Source organism: Dromaius novaehollandiae, chromosome 5 (assembly GCF_036370855.1).
Source record: "Dromaius novaehollandiae isolate bDroNov1 chromosome 5, bDroNov1.hap1, whole genome shotgun sequence".
NCBI lineage: Eukaryota > Metazoa > Chordata > Aves > Casuariiformes > Dromaiidae > Dromaius > Dromaius novaehollandiae.
In genome coordinates this window covers 64,363,852-64,379,897 of record NC_088102.1, presented here as the reverse complement: position 1 = coordinate 64,379,897, position 16,046 = coordinate 64,363,852, and positions in this window count along the sequence as shown.

The window sequence follows — 16,046 nt, the reverse complement described above, 5'->3', positions numbered from 1 at the left end:
CCTTGTCGTGTTTCTTAGAAATGTGAATTTTTGCTTCAGTATCGTTTTAGAAACTTGAGACAGAGGAGGATCTTCAGAGCTGGCAATCCATAAAGTACCTCTTCCACCTGAAGATAGCAGAAGGGTAGTTCTTGCAGAGCTTGAATGTAAGCAACTTCATACAAGTTTCACAGAAACAATTGCCAGATCCTTTTAATGCACTCATAGCTTTTCTTAAGAATCCTTGCTAGTGATTTCCTTTCAGTGCTTCTGGTTTTTACCTGCCACACTCTTGCAATGATTTATTAATGAAGTATTCTGGGATGTTGATGCAGAAAACTACATCATACTAACAAAAAAGTTGCCACGAAGTACTGGGTTTGGAGGTATTACCAACTGAAAAGTGTGTGGATGCTTCCATTACTTTTTGCTGTGAAGAGAAATAACTGTATGTATATAAATTTTAGTGCCAGCAGATGGTGCTTTGAGACGTCGGCGTTACCAAGGTATCTGTTGCAAATAGTGCCACCTGGAGATCAGGTGCCACGGCTGGCAGAGTCTGAGCTGCTGAACAGATGATGAAGTAGCCGTGTAATTTTAAATATGTGTGGTGCCAATTAATACCATGTTTTTAGGTACAAACCTATTGACGCTTCTGCAATTCTTGTGTTTTGTGCTCCTGGGGTGGTTCACTCAGCCCATTCTGCACTGTGTCTTCCAGCACTGGGGTGACATTAGCTTGTCAGAGGGGCTGAAAGCAGGCCGCGCCATGCTCACGTGTCATCTTGTCTATCCAGAGGTGCTGAAAGTAGCTGCCCTTGCCAGAAGGCAGAAAGGGAAGGGGTTATTACCAGTGATATTGTCTGTATCTCACAGGAGTGGAGAGGAGGGGGAGTGCTGTATAAATGCTGTCCTGTGCTGTACTTTTTCAGGTCAGGGATATGAAATAGTAGTAAGATTTCAGTATTGCACCTCATTAATATAGACTAGACTAGCTTTTAAATAAGCTGTCCACTCCTTTTAAGATTTTTATTCCCTTACCCCTTTGATTAGCCAAAGGAGATACAGCACCAGTCTGGTTGTTCGCCCCTGCCTGGGGGCTAAGCAGGCCGGTGCTTTGCTCAGCAGCAGGCGTGCCACTGAGGGCAGCTCACAGCCCTGTGGGAACAGGGAAGTCACGGTGCTGGCAGGGGTATATACTCCTTGTAGAGTGGACCCCTACAAAGTGTGGTCCTGTGCAGTAAATTTGGAGGACGTGGTCTTACCGTGTGTGTTTGAAGAGAGGAGTGTGGGACCAGAAGGAAGCTGCCTTAGGGGGTCCTGTGCAAACATCAGGTAAGTTTACTGGTCAGGGCTATGCATGTGGGTGAGTGTCAAAATCCTTCAGTTTTCTACCATGCAGCCGCTGGCTGGGACTGCGGGGGGCCCGTTGGTACCTCTCCCTCCTGCAGCTCAGGCCTTGTGATCCAGCTGCCTGGGTCTGATGCCGGTTGTGACTGCTTGAGAGAGTTAGCTGAGCCTTTCCTGCCCTTCTGGGTAAGGGCACTATAGCTTCTCTTGGCTGGAGAGATGCAGTAAGTCCAGATCTGCAAAGAGTTCCCAGAACTGAATTCTTCATATGAGCCGGCATAAACTATCCCTGCCCCGTGGTTAGATCTAGGCATCTCCTTAGCCTCATTCTCCCCGGCAGCCTGGGATGTCCTGTGGGCTTTGGGCCCACTCCTCTCTTGCTTTCACTGGTTGCAAAGTCTCTTACGGTTTCTTTTGCCTTGGCTTTGCCTTCACAGGCCTACCTTCCTGTTTCTATCTCATTCCCCACAGCCTTTTCCAAATTTCCAGTGTTGTTCTTTTCCTCCTGCAGTATTTGCACCTCTTCCAGCAGGTACAAGTCTAAATGATTTTTTTTTCCATTTCAGTGTAGGCACTTTCCTGCATCATGCCAGGGCACGTGTCAGAAAGGAGCCCTCTCCTCTCATGGACCTTGGCACACGCCTCTTCCCCAGCGCAGTGGGGCCTGCCCCTTCCTTCCATAGCGAGGTGCAGCCACAGGACCCCCGCCTCCACAGCAGGCTGTCATGCACGGGGTCCCCCGGGCAGCCATGCAGCCGTGCTGGGCTTTTCTGCTCTGCACCAGGCGTTTTTGCATGGTGAGATTGATTCCCGAAAGCCTCCCGCTGTAGCTGAGCCCTTGCCATGTCCGCAGCTCTCCTGGGGCTGTGGGGGCAGAGGGTACTTCCACGTGGGCTGACAGCAAGCCATCGTTGTGAGTTGGCTGCTGAGGCGCCCTACCGTCTTGTACGGTCCCTCTCACCAGGGTCAGCTGCTGTTTGCTGGGAAGGTTTGTTGCAGTGTTAGTGCCATGCTAAAAACTAGGGAAATCCTTCCAGAGTTGTTGCTGAGGGTCATGGTATGGAGGGAATCGTTTTCCATAACATCTGAAGCATCAGGTTCCCCGTTGAACATGGTACAGAGGTGGAACACGGGCATTCTTCAGGATATAGGTTGGTTTTCCACCCAAATTTCCAGTCCTTTCTACTTCGGGTTTTGTCTTGGGAACGTGAAATTCTTCCATCTGTCTTTCTCTGGCTTCTCTCTACACCTTCCTCTTGTTCCAAGTCTCTGCGCTCTCCCCTGACGCACCTGGCTGTCTCCGATTTCCTGCTAAGGAAATTTTCCCCTTTTGCTAACCAGTCAAGCCAGTTTTCTTCTGTCCCCTTGGGTGACATGAGTGTAGCTTTCCCTGATTTGAGTCAGTGCATATCAGCTAGAGCAGCATCCAAATGTGTGAATGCAACTTCTTGTTCTCTTCACCTCCTTACTTCTGCAGTTCATCCAGGAATGGTAAGTCTGTAAAAGGGAGTCTTTATTCCTTTGGTTACATCAATAGCTGATGATCCCGCACTCAATTTTTACCTTCATTTTTAGGAGAGATATTGAAAGGTAGCTGTTAAAGATGAGAAAAGATTAACCCTCACAGGGACTGAAGGGAAAACTTTGATACAGTTGTATCTGGAGGATGCTTTGAATGCTAGATATCTGTTCATCCTGAAGAATTTTGTGGTATGTAACTGGCTCCCTTGTGGAGGCAAATAAGTCATTTCTAACCTTTATGAATTTTTCTGATCAACAGTTCTATGAAATATGGTTAACTCTTCTTCTAGTAATTAATTTCAGGTAAGGAAACTTAAACACCAGTTATTCTCTTGTTACTTCATTGCTGCCACTGGAAATATTAAACTTCTGTACCTTAAAGGGGGCGGGAGGAGGAGCCGAGCCATGGCGATGACAATCACAGAAGACAAAGCTTAATGGGATTTATAAATGTACATCTGCCAAGGTATGCTTCTCTGCTTTTGCTGGAAAACAGAGCTTCTAAAATGTTTGCAGTTGCAGTTTCTGCCAGTAAGCTTTTTTACAGTTTTCAACTCAAAATCATTGCATGTGAATTAATGCCAAATAGCAAAATGTGAATGAAGCATAATTCTCGTTTTTGTGAGAGGTGGAAGGAATTGATATAACTTTTCCTGGCTAAACAGAGAGGTCCTATCTGCAAATCTGAGAACTTGCCACCAAAGCTGTTGGACATCCCCAGCAAAAGGTTTGCATTTTGCTGCTCCTACCGTTAGCACTTTCAGACTGCAGGTTGTGTCATTTTTTTTTTTCCTCACTGTTTTTGGTGTAACTTACAGCTCGTGGGGGAAAAATTGTTGTTAAAAAGCACTGTGCATGTTTCTCAATACTCGGGGGCCTATTTCTGTCCCTGTTCCTGCTTAAAGTGTAGCAGGACCTACTGAATTCACCAAGAGCAGGTTTGGTAACCCCACAGCTCTGGAATAGCTTGTGTTTCTGGTTTAAGCCAATGCTGCTTCATGTTCATGCAGCTGTTTTGTTTCCTTTTCAATGCTGGAATCAAACTGGAGGGAAAAATGTGCTCTGTTGCTGGGAAGTCCCTTCAGTAACTCGGCATCATTTGCATGACAATACGTTGTGGTGCCTTGGTAACCTCCCGCAGCCAGCACATGCCTTGGCAACAGGAAGTGGTTCAACAATGTTCACTGCACAAATGGGTTGTCTGTGAATGTCCTTTTCTTGCTTCCCAAGAATTTCTAGACGTTTGCCTTCTGGTTAGCAATCTGTAACCCTTGTAGTGAGCAGTGTTGCTGACTAGTGCAAGTTCTTTCCCTCCAACAGCAGGATTTATTAAAGACGTTAAGCAGCACAGATTTAGTGGCTCAAGTTTCACCAGTATGAAAAGTTAATGGCATTGCAATATGTCTTGGGTGTGATGGTAAATGGTAACGTAGTCTGGCAGGATTTGGTAGCCAGAGTAAAAATAGTGAGTTAATTCGTGGAGGGTTGCTCAGTGCTTTGGACAAAAGGAAGTGAAGTACAGCCTGTTACATTAACCTGTGAGCTTGAAATACTGTGTAGCAAATAATTATGTTGGCTGTGCCTGAGGGAAGAGGTGTACCTACATTAAAAGATCACCTGAGTTTTCTAGTGAGTGCTGGTTTTACAGGCTAATATTTTATTCCCTTTGTGGCTGCTTGCTCAAGACCCCTTTTCAGGTCAGAACTTCTTCAGAGCCAGGAAGGGGCTTTCAAGTTTAGTGCAGCTGTCAGGGATCAATCTCTTTTACAGCTCCTTCAAGTTCTTTATGATGCAGATGAATAATTTCCGTAGATCCTTATCCCTATATTATGCCAGAGTGGGAAGAGGGTGGCTGGGGTTTTGAACTGAAGAAGCTGTTGACTGACTGGGTGAAATAACCAGTGAGAGCCATTAAAGTTTGTTCAGGTTAAGTGAACTTTGGGAAGGATCCAAATCTCAGAGGATCAGTTCTGGTGGGGAAGGCATTTGGGATTTTGAGGAAAGGGGGTAGAAAACGTATCTATCACATACACTAGTGGACAATGGGGCACATCCAAAACCGGAGTGAAATTCAGGCTGTAAAAGAAGTTGTTCCCCTCCTCCCTTTTTTTCTGTAAACAGTGAAAAACTGTGGCATCTTTTCATTAAAATAAAGTCCATTCCATCTTGCTTAGTGCTGACAAACAGCCTTGGCAAAACCAGGACTGCAGAGTGATAATTTTTCAGGAGTTGCTAACGTAATGATACCTGGCATCTGTACTGGGCGTTCCATTACATCTCAAATTAGCGCTAGCGATCCCTCCTTCATCGGAGTGATTCCTGATAACTTTCTCCAGCAGTAAAATGGGAGGAAGAGAATCTAGATCCAAAGTGCTTTGCCATTTGATTGCATTATATCCAGAAAGCAATACAAGAGTAATATCTAAAAATAATATGAGTAGCACTGTTTAAGGAAGGATCTCAGAAACCTATATGAGTAACAGTTAAGCCCACCATAACAATCCTGTTATGTACAGAAAGGCAATTTAAGCATTTCAAGGGTCCCAGATTCCCAGTGCTGGTATTACATTTGTGAATGTGGCGGTGTTGTATGTCATGACCACCAGCAGGCAGTTGCTGGAGAAAGTGTTTGGTTTTTTGGAATTCACCAAATGTGAAGTTACAGCTTTGGCGTTGCATTTTTCTCTATTTCTCTCTCTGCCCACCCCTTTTTCTAGATGCTTTTGAGAAGGTGGAAGGGTATGTGAATACTCTGGATAATGTCTGTGTTAAAGGGAAGGAATCCTCTCAAAATTAGAGACTCGGGGGAGAGTTGTACTTCATTGCTGTTTGTGTCATAGTAGGTAACATTTACTGCTTCCCTCTACAAAACAACATTTCATTGATAAGCTATCTCTTACGTAATACTTCTGATGCACAACTCTCAAAATGCTTTGTGTGGGACCATAGTACCATTCTCCCTCAGCCTTTACAGGGAACCAGAGGCACAAAACACTGATACAGCTTGCTAGAGGCTACCCAACAGGGCAGTAGGAGAGCTAGGAATGGACCTCAGATGTCCTGAAGACCAGTGCTTGTCCTACCTGTGAGTTCATACTGTAATACACTTAGGTTTTAAACAAAAATGGATGTTCATGTGCAAGTGGCATATGTAGCTAGAGGTGTACAACTGAGCACGAGGCAATCTGCAGAGGCATCTTGGGGGCCAAACCATGGCACTTGCTTCTCATGCAGGGTACCACAGTGCCACTCTCACAGTGGACAGAAGTGGCTAGTTACCAGTTCCCCTTTTTTCCCCTGGAAAGGTGCAAGGTTGAGCGTAGAGAGAGCAAATCCTCAATTCTCCCTGCCCAGGGGGGCCCAGCCTGGCTTCCTGACTTCACAGTGCATCTGGGAAGTGGAGCCAAATTTTGGCTCAGAGCTTCGTCTGCATCACTGTTCTCCTATGGGACCTGTAGCTCCACACCTGGGCCAGCTCAGAAGAGGCCTCGATGTGGCCTCCTGTTGTTGCCTCGTCCTTCTGCCTATGGCAACTTTGGGTGTAGCACAGGAGGATCCTTAAAGCAGGAAAAGTTAGGAGCTTGGCCACGCTGTGCAGCTGAGATGCTGTCACTTGCGACTTACTTACAGGTTCAGTAGTAAAATACTGAACGGTAACCCCCCCCACCTCTGTTTAGCTGCGGAAGACGCAGGGTTCCTCTCAAATCGTAGGCAGAGCCTACATTTGTTGCAGTGGTCTCTGGAAATGTTCAATTTATGCCTTCCTCTCTTAGCAAGCGTCAGTACCTTCTGCAGCCGTGGAATAAAACTCTGAGGTTCACAGATTGATTACTAAGAGATCCTATTTCAGATATGGATTTCTGTCAACCTTGCTTCTGATCTGACCAAACTAATAGGCCATCTGAGCACTTTAATGAGATTGTTATTTAAGAAAACTAGTCACGTCCTGCTGCAGTGTTTGGTTTTAAACAGCAATTAGATTTTTCTTGACAAAATTGAAAAGCTTGTCTGAAAGCAGCTGTAATCAGAAATGTCACACTGCAGATACAGATGATAAATACAGTTAACAGAACAGAGGCTTCGATTTCAGTTCGTCACAATGATAGATAACCCCATGGCATACAGCAGTTCAGCATTGTTTCCGTAACCCGCAGTTTGGGTTGAGAGTACTCCTTCTCCAAAAGAGCACGTTACCTTTAGTGTTTTGTTTTGTTTGGTCTTCATTATGAAAAAAGTGAGTGAAGGTGCCCTAGATGCAGTAGATGTGTAGTGTTAAAGTACTTTGAAATTAAAAACTAGTTGAATAATACCTTATATGTATACCTAACTCTTCTATTTTGAGGTTTTCAGGTTGCTTCACTGCGGCTGCAATTCAACAAAGCAATTGCTCATCTGCTTAGTTTTAAGTTTTGTGTAATTCCTATCTCTGTTACATATACACTCATATTGCTTTTTCATTCACATGTACTACATGATCACCAACCATGTTAAACTGGAGTATTTTGTCTATGTCCTTTACTCTTTGGGGAAGGAGTTGGTAAAGTAAAAAGTCATTTAGGGTGACGAACCTAAGGCTTAGCTAAAGATGCCAGACCAGTGTTGCACATGTGCCAGCCAGTCTTAAAATGCAGAGCCTTTATTAGAATAATCTGAGTAATAAGCCTTCCTCTGTACATCCTGACTTTTGATCCTTAAACGTTTGAGAGGACAAGTTGTTAGCAGTGACAGAAAGCGAGTCCTGTTAGCGCCAGAGTGCAGAGCAGATGCAAGCACCAGATGCCTCAGCATCCCCAGGCGGAGCGTGAGCACCCTGCAAGCGAAGGCGTGACTGAGGTGCGGACGTGCAGGCGTTTGGCTCTGATCTAGCTCTGTTAGGAAGCACTGATGAGGCCCTGGGGTGCTGGCAGGGGCACAGTCTGCTTTGCTTCGTCGTTACAGCTGTGCTTACTTGGGCTAGTTAGATTCAAGTGAGCAATGTCCATCACTGCCTGTATTAAGTTGCAGACATCTTCCTTTGAGGAGGGGAAAGGGTTTTAAAACTGAGGGCATTGGGGTGGCTTCCCGAATTCATGGCCTAAGAAGAGCCAAATACACCACCTGTGTTGATGTGAGATTTGACTCATCTTGATCTAGAGGTGAAGAAGATCACATGAAGAAAAACGGCTCCACGTCTGTGCGCTTTGGATATGTTCCTGCCCAAGAGCCTGCAAGGCTGTTTGCAGTGAACTGGTCCTGTTTCTCCCTTCTGCCCCTGTCATCGCTGACTCTCTCATTTCCCTATCACCCTGCAAGTAAGATACAAACTTCTTATCAGCTATGTAGGATGCAGTTTACTATTAGAGCTAAGTTCATGTTTTAGCCTGCTGCTGCTGTGGTGAACCCAGTGCTGGGCTGGAGGATGGATCTCAGGCTGGTCTGGTCGCGGCAGGGTTTTTCTGCTGGGTGAGTCTTGTGAAGCAACTCACTCTTTAGACAGTAGAGCTGACACAAGGAAAGAGGCAGGAGCGGAGGGCAGAGGAGGAGCTGTTTTGGGGACAGCTGTGTTCTCAGTGCTCTTTTCTGTCGCGCCAGCTGCAGAGCAGAGCCTCACCTGGCAGCCGGCTCGAGGCAGCACAGGAGCGAGCGGGTGCACGGGCCACGTAGCGCTCTCCGTGCTGGGGGAGGCTTGACGCGCCAGCGGGCCCTCAGGCCCTGTTCAGCTGCCATGGTGAGCCCAGCAGATCTGGGCAAATCTGTGTGTGATGAGTTCTTCTGGTCTCAACAGCAGCAGGCCACTGCCACCAGTGCCTTCCCTGGGAAACTCTCTTCCCCTCGCTGCTGCGCGACCCACCTGTGTCTGTGACAAAAACGGAAAAAGAGGTGCCAGAAGTGAGTTGGGGGCTGTAGGCTTTGCCCTGGCGGGCTGCGTGTGGCCACCTGGGCAGCAGGCTGAGCAGCTTCGTGTGTGTGTTGGGGGGCAAGTCCCAGAAAACTGGAGAATTGGGACAATTAGTTTTCTCTCTAGCAGTGTCATAGTTTCACTCAGCTAGATCCTAGAGTGCCTTGGGGATTTCGTAGTAGGAGTGGTATTTTCTCCTGTGTATGACTGTTCAAATGCTTCCTCCCTCATTCCTGAGTTACTCTGAGCTCTTCTTGTGTTAGAGGTAGCTCTGTAGTCTTTACCCTGTGGGGTGATTGAGCAGACTGGTTTTGCTTTTATTTTTTTCCTTTCATATGTTTTGTCTTTTAAAAGTATACCAAACGATGGTTATCTTTAAAGTGAACTGTTAAGAACGATAATTCTTTTAAAGCTCAAACTGCAAAGGCAAGACCCAAATTGCACTGTGCTCTGTGGAGAATTATGAGTGTGTTAAAGCTGCAGTTTCTGCTCTTAATAAAATAACTGTCTGGTGATAAAGACATCTCTCTTGGAAGTAGCTTCCTTCAATTCCCTCTTTTTTGGCGGGGGTGGGGTGGGGTGGTGTTAATAACTCAGTATGTGTAAGAGAAGCCTTGAAAGGGAGATAAAGAAAACACTTTGTGTCCTGACCAGTAAGATGGATGCTTCAAGTTTAAATTCCCTTGATAAATATGGTCCATAGTCTGTTGTCAGGCGGTGGTGCGGCCTCAATAACTCTGGAGCATTAAGTGCAGCTAGATCATGCTGCCTCAGGGAACCTGTGAGAGGACAGTGCTGTGTGTCAAGTGCTAGGCCTTTGAGCAGTTTGTCTTAACTTTTCAGATTAATTTATCCAACTCCCAAGAAAAGCCTTTTATTATTGCACTGTATGTTATATCGCCTTTTTTCTGCTAAGTAAGGAGTAATCAGAGAAGGCAATGGGAGCAGTAGGTTTTGCAAGGGGTAATTACCTTGGGCTTCAGTACAGGAGCCTTTTAACCTAACTACCACTCAGGCCAAATCAGTGTGTTTAATCCCTCTATTACACCGTCCCTTCTTGGGAGCTGCGGAAGTGTCCGTTCTTTGGCCTGAGCCACATGTGAGGTGCCAGAGCTTCTGGATACTCATACGTAAATACAGCCTAAAAGACAAATTTTTTGCGGTGCTTCATTTTGAATTATACATTGAACCAGTGCAGGACTTGCAACATTTCTTTTAAGGGCGAAGGTGTTTTTGTTGGGAGATTGTGATGGCGAGTGGTTAAAACAGAAGCCTGGGTTTAGCCGTCAGTTCTGTTCTGCCTCTGCCTGGTGGCTCAGCATTGAGCTGGTGGTTTAGTGCTGAGCCTTTGAAAACAGTTTTACATTTTGATGAGGTGTTTCTTTGTTTCCTTAAGGTCAGTTCTGCCAAAATAGCCTCCGTGTAATCATTGTCCAGGTTTTAGGCTGAATGAGCAACTGGGAAGTCCCTGTGGGTGTGGGTAGCTGGTGGCTTAGCTTCTGCTCTCAGAACATACTGGTGTTTGTTGAAATCGGGCTGTTTTGTCACCCACACTTCTTGCTTTCTTCTTCTGGATGTAGAGGTACAGGCACAAAAACGTGGAGTATGGGTTAAGAGCCTTTTGGCTCCTATTATTTAGTTTGTCCTTGGATTGGCCCACTCCTCATTACTGCCTGGTAACTATTGCTATTATTCTTGTTTAATGAGATAATCCAAATAATCTCATTTCACTTTCACAGATCATTAGGTCCAACACACTTATTAATAAGGCATTTGTGAGCTCTTTATGTCCACTCAGCTGTTTTCCGTCCTTCTCCTATCTTCTATGAAGGAGGAAGGAGACTGAGCATTTGTAGTTGGATGTATTTGTTCAAAGTGTTAGTGCTTGTCACTATATATTGTTTAAAACCAGTTTCTTTGTGGTGTTTGGAGTAATAAAAAAGTAGTATGTCTTGGACAGAGGTGTTGACTGTGCTAGTGAAACAGCAGCCCTCCCAAAGCGGGAGCTGCTGCAGCTCCTCCCCTGCTGAGGAGGGTCACCTTCCCCATGCAGGCGGTAGCGCGCAGCAGATGCAGGGTTATTTCGCTCCGCTGACAGTAGGATGAGAGAGAGCAGGGACGTTCTCACGCCTGTTTTGCAATGACAGTCACAGGCAAGGAAGCGCTGCGGGGACCATCTACTTCGTTGCTTCCCAACCCTTTTAGCCAGCGTATTCCTTCAGCCAATTACATGTTCTTCGCGTGTCTCCCCAGAGCGTGTCGGTCAGAGACGCGTGCCCCACGCCTCATTTGCTGTTTCTAATGGTGGGGTTTTTTTTGTTTTTGTGGGTGAGATGAAGCCTCAGAAGCAGGGAGTGCAGAGCGGGTACATCTGGCAGGGAGCAGAGGTGTGCCCTTGGTTGCAATGCTTGCACAATCCCGTTCCCCCACACATCTCCCGGGGATACCAACACCTGCAAATGCTCTCTGATGCTCTGGGTTGGATTCTGCTTTTGTTCAGACCCAGCAGAGGGGTGCTTGGCTCTCCGTATGTTTGGGGGGACAGTGTCGTTTAAAACAACACGAATTCTCCGAAGGACTGAAAAAAACGGGTACGTGTGGCTGTGCTTTTATGCTGACAATAAAAAAAAATGTTCCAGTTTCCATGCACACAGATAGACAGATGCAAAGAGTAATGAACGCTGTGCTGCTTTCTATAGAGTAACCTATAGCTGTAGAAGATGTGTGCTGTTCTGTTCCTGTCAGCGGACTGCCAACTGTGACAGTCCTGCCATTGAAACTGCCACAATTTGTCACTGTGGTTCAAAGGCAGGCTTCCACTGCTGACTCAGAACAGCAATCAGATGGCGAAATGACAAAAGAAAAAGGGTTAGAAGAAAAATCAAACCTTTTTAGTCTTTAAACAAACTGGAATGGGCTGTCCGAGCGGCCAAGGGTGCTGTCTATTCTGGGAGAGACACACATGTCTGTGATATAGAGGGCTGCTAGAAGCTGGCTGCGGCCTGGAGCAAGCCGTGTGGCACACGGGCCACTGCCCGTAGTTCCTCTAAAGCTGAAACCTGCTGCAAAGGCAAGATCCAGTCACACTGTACTCGATGGCTGGTGAATTGTCAGTGTCCAATGAAGCCATTTTTCACCAGAAAATCTCTTGTCTGCTCCGCCGATGATCGCTCTGGGCCTGTCTTCCCTGCTGCAACGCTTTGAAGTTCAGCTCAAAGCCTTGCCTCTAATGTAGCCTGCATTCACATGCAGAAGTCTTTAGCCTGATTAAGTGTTAGCTCTTTGTAAGGAAATATGCCTTGAGGCTTGCTTAGTGCTGCAGTGGGGACACAGGCTGGGGATTTCCCATGTGATAAAGGTGCTGCTTAAGCAGGATTTAGCAGTCTGTACCTCAGACCCTTGTTCCACCCAGTCTGTTGCCTTTTCTATAGTGTCCGCAGGGTTACTGGTGCAGCAAGGTGGTAAACTGGAGCAAGAACCAGTACGATTCAGGAAGAAAAAAATGATTGTAAAACATTTCTGAAATTTATTTGGTTGGCTTTTTTTTTATTTTTAAGCCGGCGTTCTCTGGTCTGGTTTACCACATAGCTACACAAACAGCTACGTCAGAGTGGAGCAAGGGTAAGAACAAGCGGCCAAGAAGGGGCAGGGACCACATGAGGTCACACTTCTGTGTTTGGTGGCAGGGCCAGCAACAGCAGGGAGTTATTCCGGACGCCCTCTGCATTTACATTACAGTGCCGTCACCTCGGGTAGGCCAGCGCAGCTGGCTGCAGGGTTGTGCTCCAGAATCAAGCGGAGCAGCGTCCCAGCACAACGGTGTGCACGGCTGCCGGCGCAAACCTCCGCCACTGCCTGGTGCAGCCTGGGCAAGGTTTCTGGCTCTCCTCACACGCTGGCTCGAAGGGAAGGGAATGAGCTTAAGGGTGGATAATCCGAGCTAACGCTGCAGTGAGAACAAGTCCTTTACCTCAGATATCACTGATGAAGGACCGCTCTGCCCTCTCAAACCTCTGACTTGGCTGTCCTTTAACAGCAGCTGAACTTCCCCTGACACAGACTACAACAGGGAAAATTAATTGCTCTGCAACGACAAGCCTCCTCTCAGGAACTGGCCTTCTGTTCTGTATAAATGGGGAGCAATCTGTAGCCCATCAACAGACCATTTCCTTTGGGGAAACAGCCTTGCAATTCTCAAATTCTCTTTTTTGCTGCTGACTGTTGGCATCTGTGTGAGAAGTCTCTTCTTACCTCAAGATTTGTTATATCACTGCACATTTTTTTTTCCTTTTAATTAATTTCTTTCAGCTCTGTCAGGATACCAGATAATTAAATGCTTCAGTATCTTGTCATAAAAATGCCACTTTTCAGAGGAACTGTCTTAATGAGCCTGTTTTTCAGTATAGCAGAGGCTCATTTATTAGTCCAGTGTATATTTTTAGAGCATGGCATCAGTCAGAAAAGCCCATTAGATTGTTACACAAGTGGCTGAATCAGCAAACTGTATCTGCTGCTATCCTGTCAAAGCAATAATGTTAACATTATCAAAGTGATTAAAAGCCATTCATTCGTTTTGCATTTGAGTTGACAAGTTCATTCCTGTAGAGGCATACAGTATGAAGCTGTAAGAAAAGAAATCTAATAGCTCTTCATGTCTCTCAACCTAAAGATCTACCAATGTGTGACAGATGCAATCAAAATATGACAATTGACTGAAATACTGGATGCCTGTGCTCTGTCATGTGGCAGGCTGTCACTGGCAAAGCAGAATGATTCTCAGCCCCGGACCCTTTTCTGAGGATGTGCTTCTTCATGCTGTGAGTTAAATAAGCTGCGTATGCTTGAACAGGGCAGGGAGGTCCCCGAGAGGCATCGTCCTTCGCCTCTGGGTCACCACCCTGGGGCTTCAGAGCAGCCAGAGCGCTGCTGGTCTCTCACTCGGGGGGTGGGCAGGGTGCGTTTGACCAGCGGGCGCCGCAGCTCTTGGGTCCCCTGTGGGTGCTGTCGGGAATTGGGGAGTTTTAGATTCATTTCTTCTTGTTTGTGCAGTTCTCCCATATAAAGAGCAGAAGTTACAGAAAGGATGGACAAGTGTTGACATTGCTGTCATGACCTCTCCAAAAAAGCAGAGTGCCCAGGACAGAAAAGTTCATTTTCTAGGGGCTGTTCTTGGGGAAACTGCTCATGTTTGTGCAATATGTGCAAATCCTTCCTGTGGTAGGGTGTAATTGTAAAATGCCTGAAAATTAGAAGGGCAGTCGGTATGCCCGAGGCTTGAGTTTATGTTGTGGCTTAAATGAATTGTGCCCCTTATTAGTCTACAGGGTATTCAGTGGCTGGACGACACCATGTGAGCTCCTTGCTCCCTCTCTGCAGCTGGGAATTTGGACTATCAGCACTCCCTGTACCAGAGTGTGTGCGATGTGATCATACTGATCAGGCTTCATTCTGATCAGTAAATGGATGTGTTGAATTATATCTCCCAAAACCCAATTATGAGTGCATATGTTTAGATCCCTTTGTTTCCTGTCGTAGGTTGGCACAACTCCATTGATTTCAATGTGACCATTATTTATTGATTTATTTTTATGCCACTTGTCTGTTCTGGCAAAGTATCACAGACACCGTAGGTTTGTTTTAAATGAATGTCTTGTGATTGCGCCTGTATGAATTTGAGTGTCAGACTTCATGCTCTGTGTGCTTGTGCATGTCTGTTCAAGCAATATTTGCTCTTTTAATGGATATTATGCATGCTATGCAATTGCATTTATTCTTTCTCTACCATGATGAAATTAACAACGTTATTTAGTTCGGCCTTTTTAGCGTGTGTTGATCCAGAGAAGAGTTTCTTCATTAGCTTTTGTAGGAAATAGTAAGCAGGGCATCCGTGGCATTTTCGGAGCCCGTGAAGATAAAAATTAACAGAAAGTGGGGAGAATTAGATAGTGTAGATATCTAGCTATGAACTGCAAACTGGGAACTTCTCTCCCATTCATACACATGAACTTTCCAGTCACTAGGCTGCAGAGTCCTCTCGCTTAAGTGTATGTGTGTTCTCATTGTCACACTTTAAGTCAAGAAAGTTAGTGCTTGAAGCTGTTTAATTATCTTTGCTAATTTGCTGATATGAGTCATGCTGGGGGCAGGGAGGGACATTGACACTGATTTTAGGAGAAAAATAAGGGAGTGGCTGATTTACAAACAGTGAATTCAAATGATCAGGTAGCAGTGAGAATTAAAAGATGGAAACAAGTGTCTTTCAGTTTTGAGGAGCAAGATTTGAATTTCTTCAAAGTGTCTGAAAATGCACAGAATGACTTTTAGCTTTTGTCTGATAAATGCATGTCTGTAAAATGGGTTGGAAAAGCGATTTGTAATAGCAGTGCTTTTTGCAGCAAATCTTGGCATTGAAGAACAGATGAATATTTTACATCTGAGAAGGCAAAATCTAATCATCTGTCATTGCTTTTCATCTCCTTTATTTATGTCAAGAATTTGAGCATCCATTTTTTATTGGCAATTTGCTATTCTATATACCCTTTGCCAACTGGATTGTATTATAGCTCAGTTGTTACGGTTTGTAGAGCACAGATCAATATTTCACTTTAAGTGTCTGCCACAAGAGAGCAGTGTTGGTGTAATAAGCTGGGAGAGAGCGTGCCTCTGGTAGCTTAGTTCTTCCAGGAGAATGTACATTGAATTATTGCAAGAAAAATTCAAATACAGTACAAAAAATCTTCTGGGAGCTCTGCAGAATTAAGGGATAAAAATAACAAATTAACCTTAATTTTAGGTACTGAGTTTTAAGTTTCCTAGAGTTGTAATTGAAATAGCAGTGGAATCTATTTCTTTGTGGAATTTCAAGGGTTTTTTATATAAATTGTATCATACTGTACTGATAATCAGACATGTTTGTTCCCATATTCACTGGTGTAAATCCATTGAAGTCTGTGCTGTTTCACCGATACACCTGAGATACTTGGTTATATGTGTATATTTGTGTATGGTATAGCCAGTTCCTCAAATTTGCAGGAAACACAACTTCCACTGATTGCGCTGGAAGATGAGGTTGTTCTGAACTTTTCCAGAGCTGGGTCGATGTTCTGTGAAGTCGCAGAAAATCTCGCTCGAGAGAATGCCTTGGATAAGTGTGGGAGATCTGTCTGAATATGTATGCTAGATCTGGCTCATTAGCACCCAGAGTTTGCTTTATTTTTAAACATAGAACTTAATCCGCTGAACATGCGTGCTGTTGAAGAAACTCAAAGATAGTGCGCTGCTACAGATGCCCAAATATACTAAACAACTAGAACCCTGC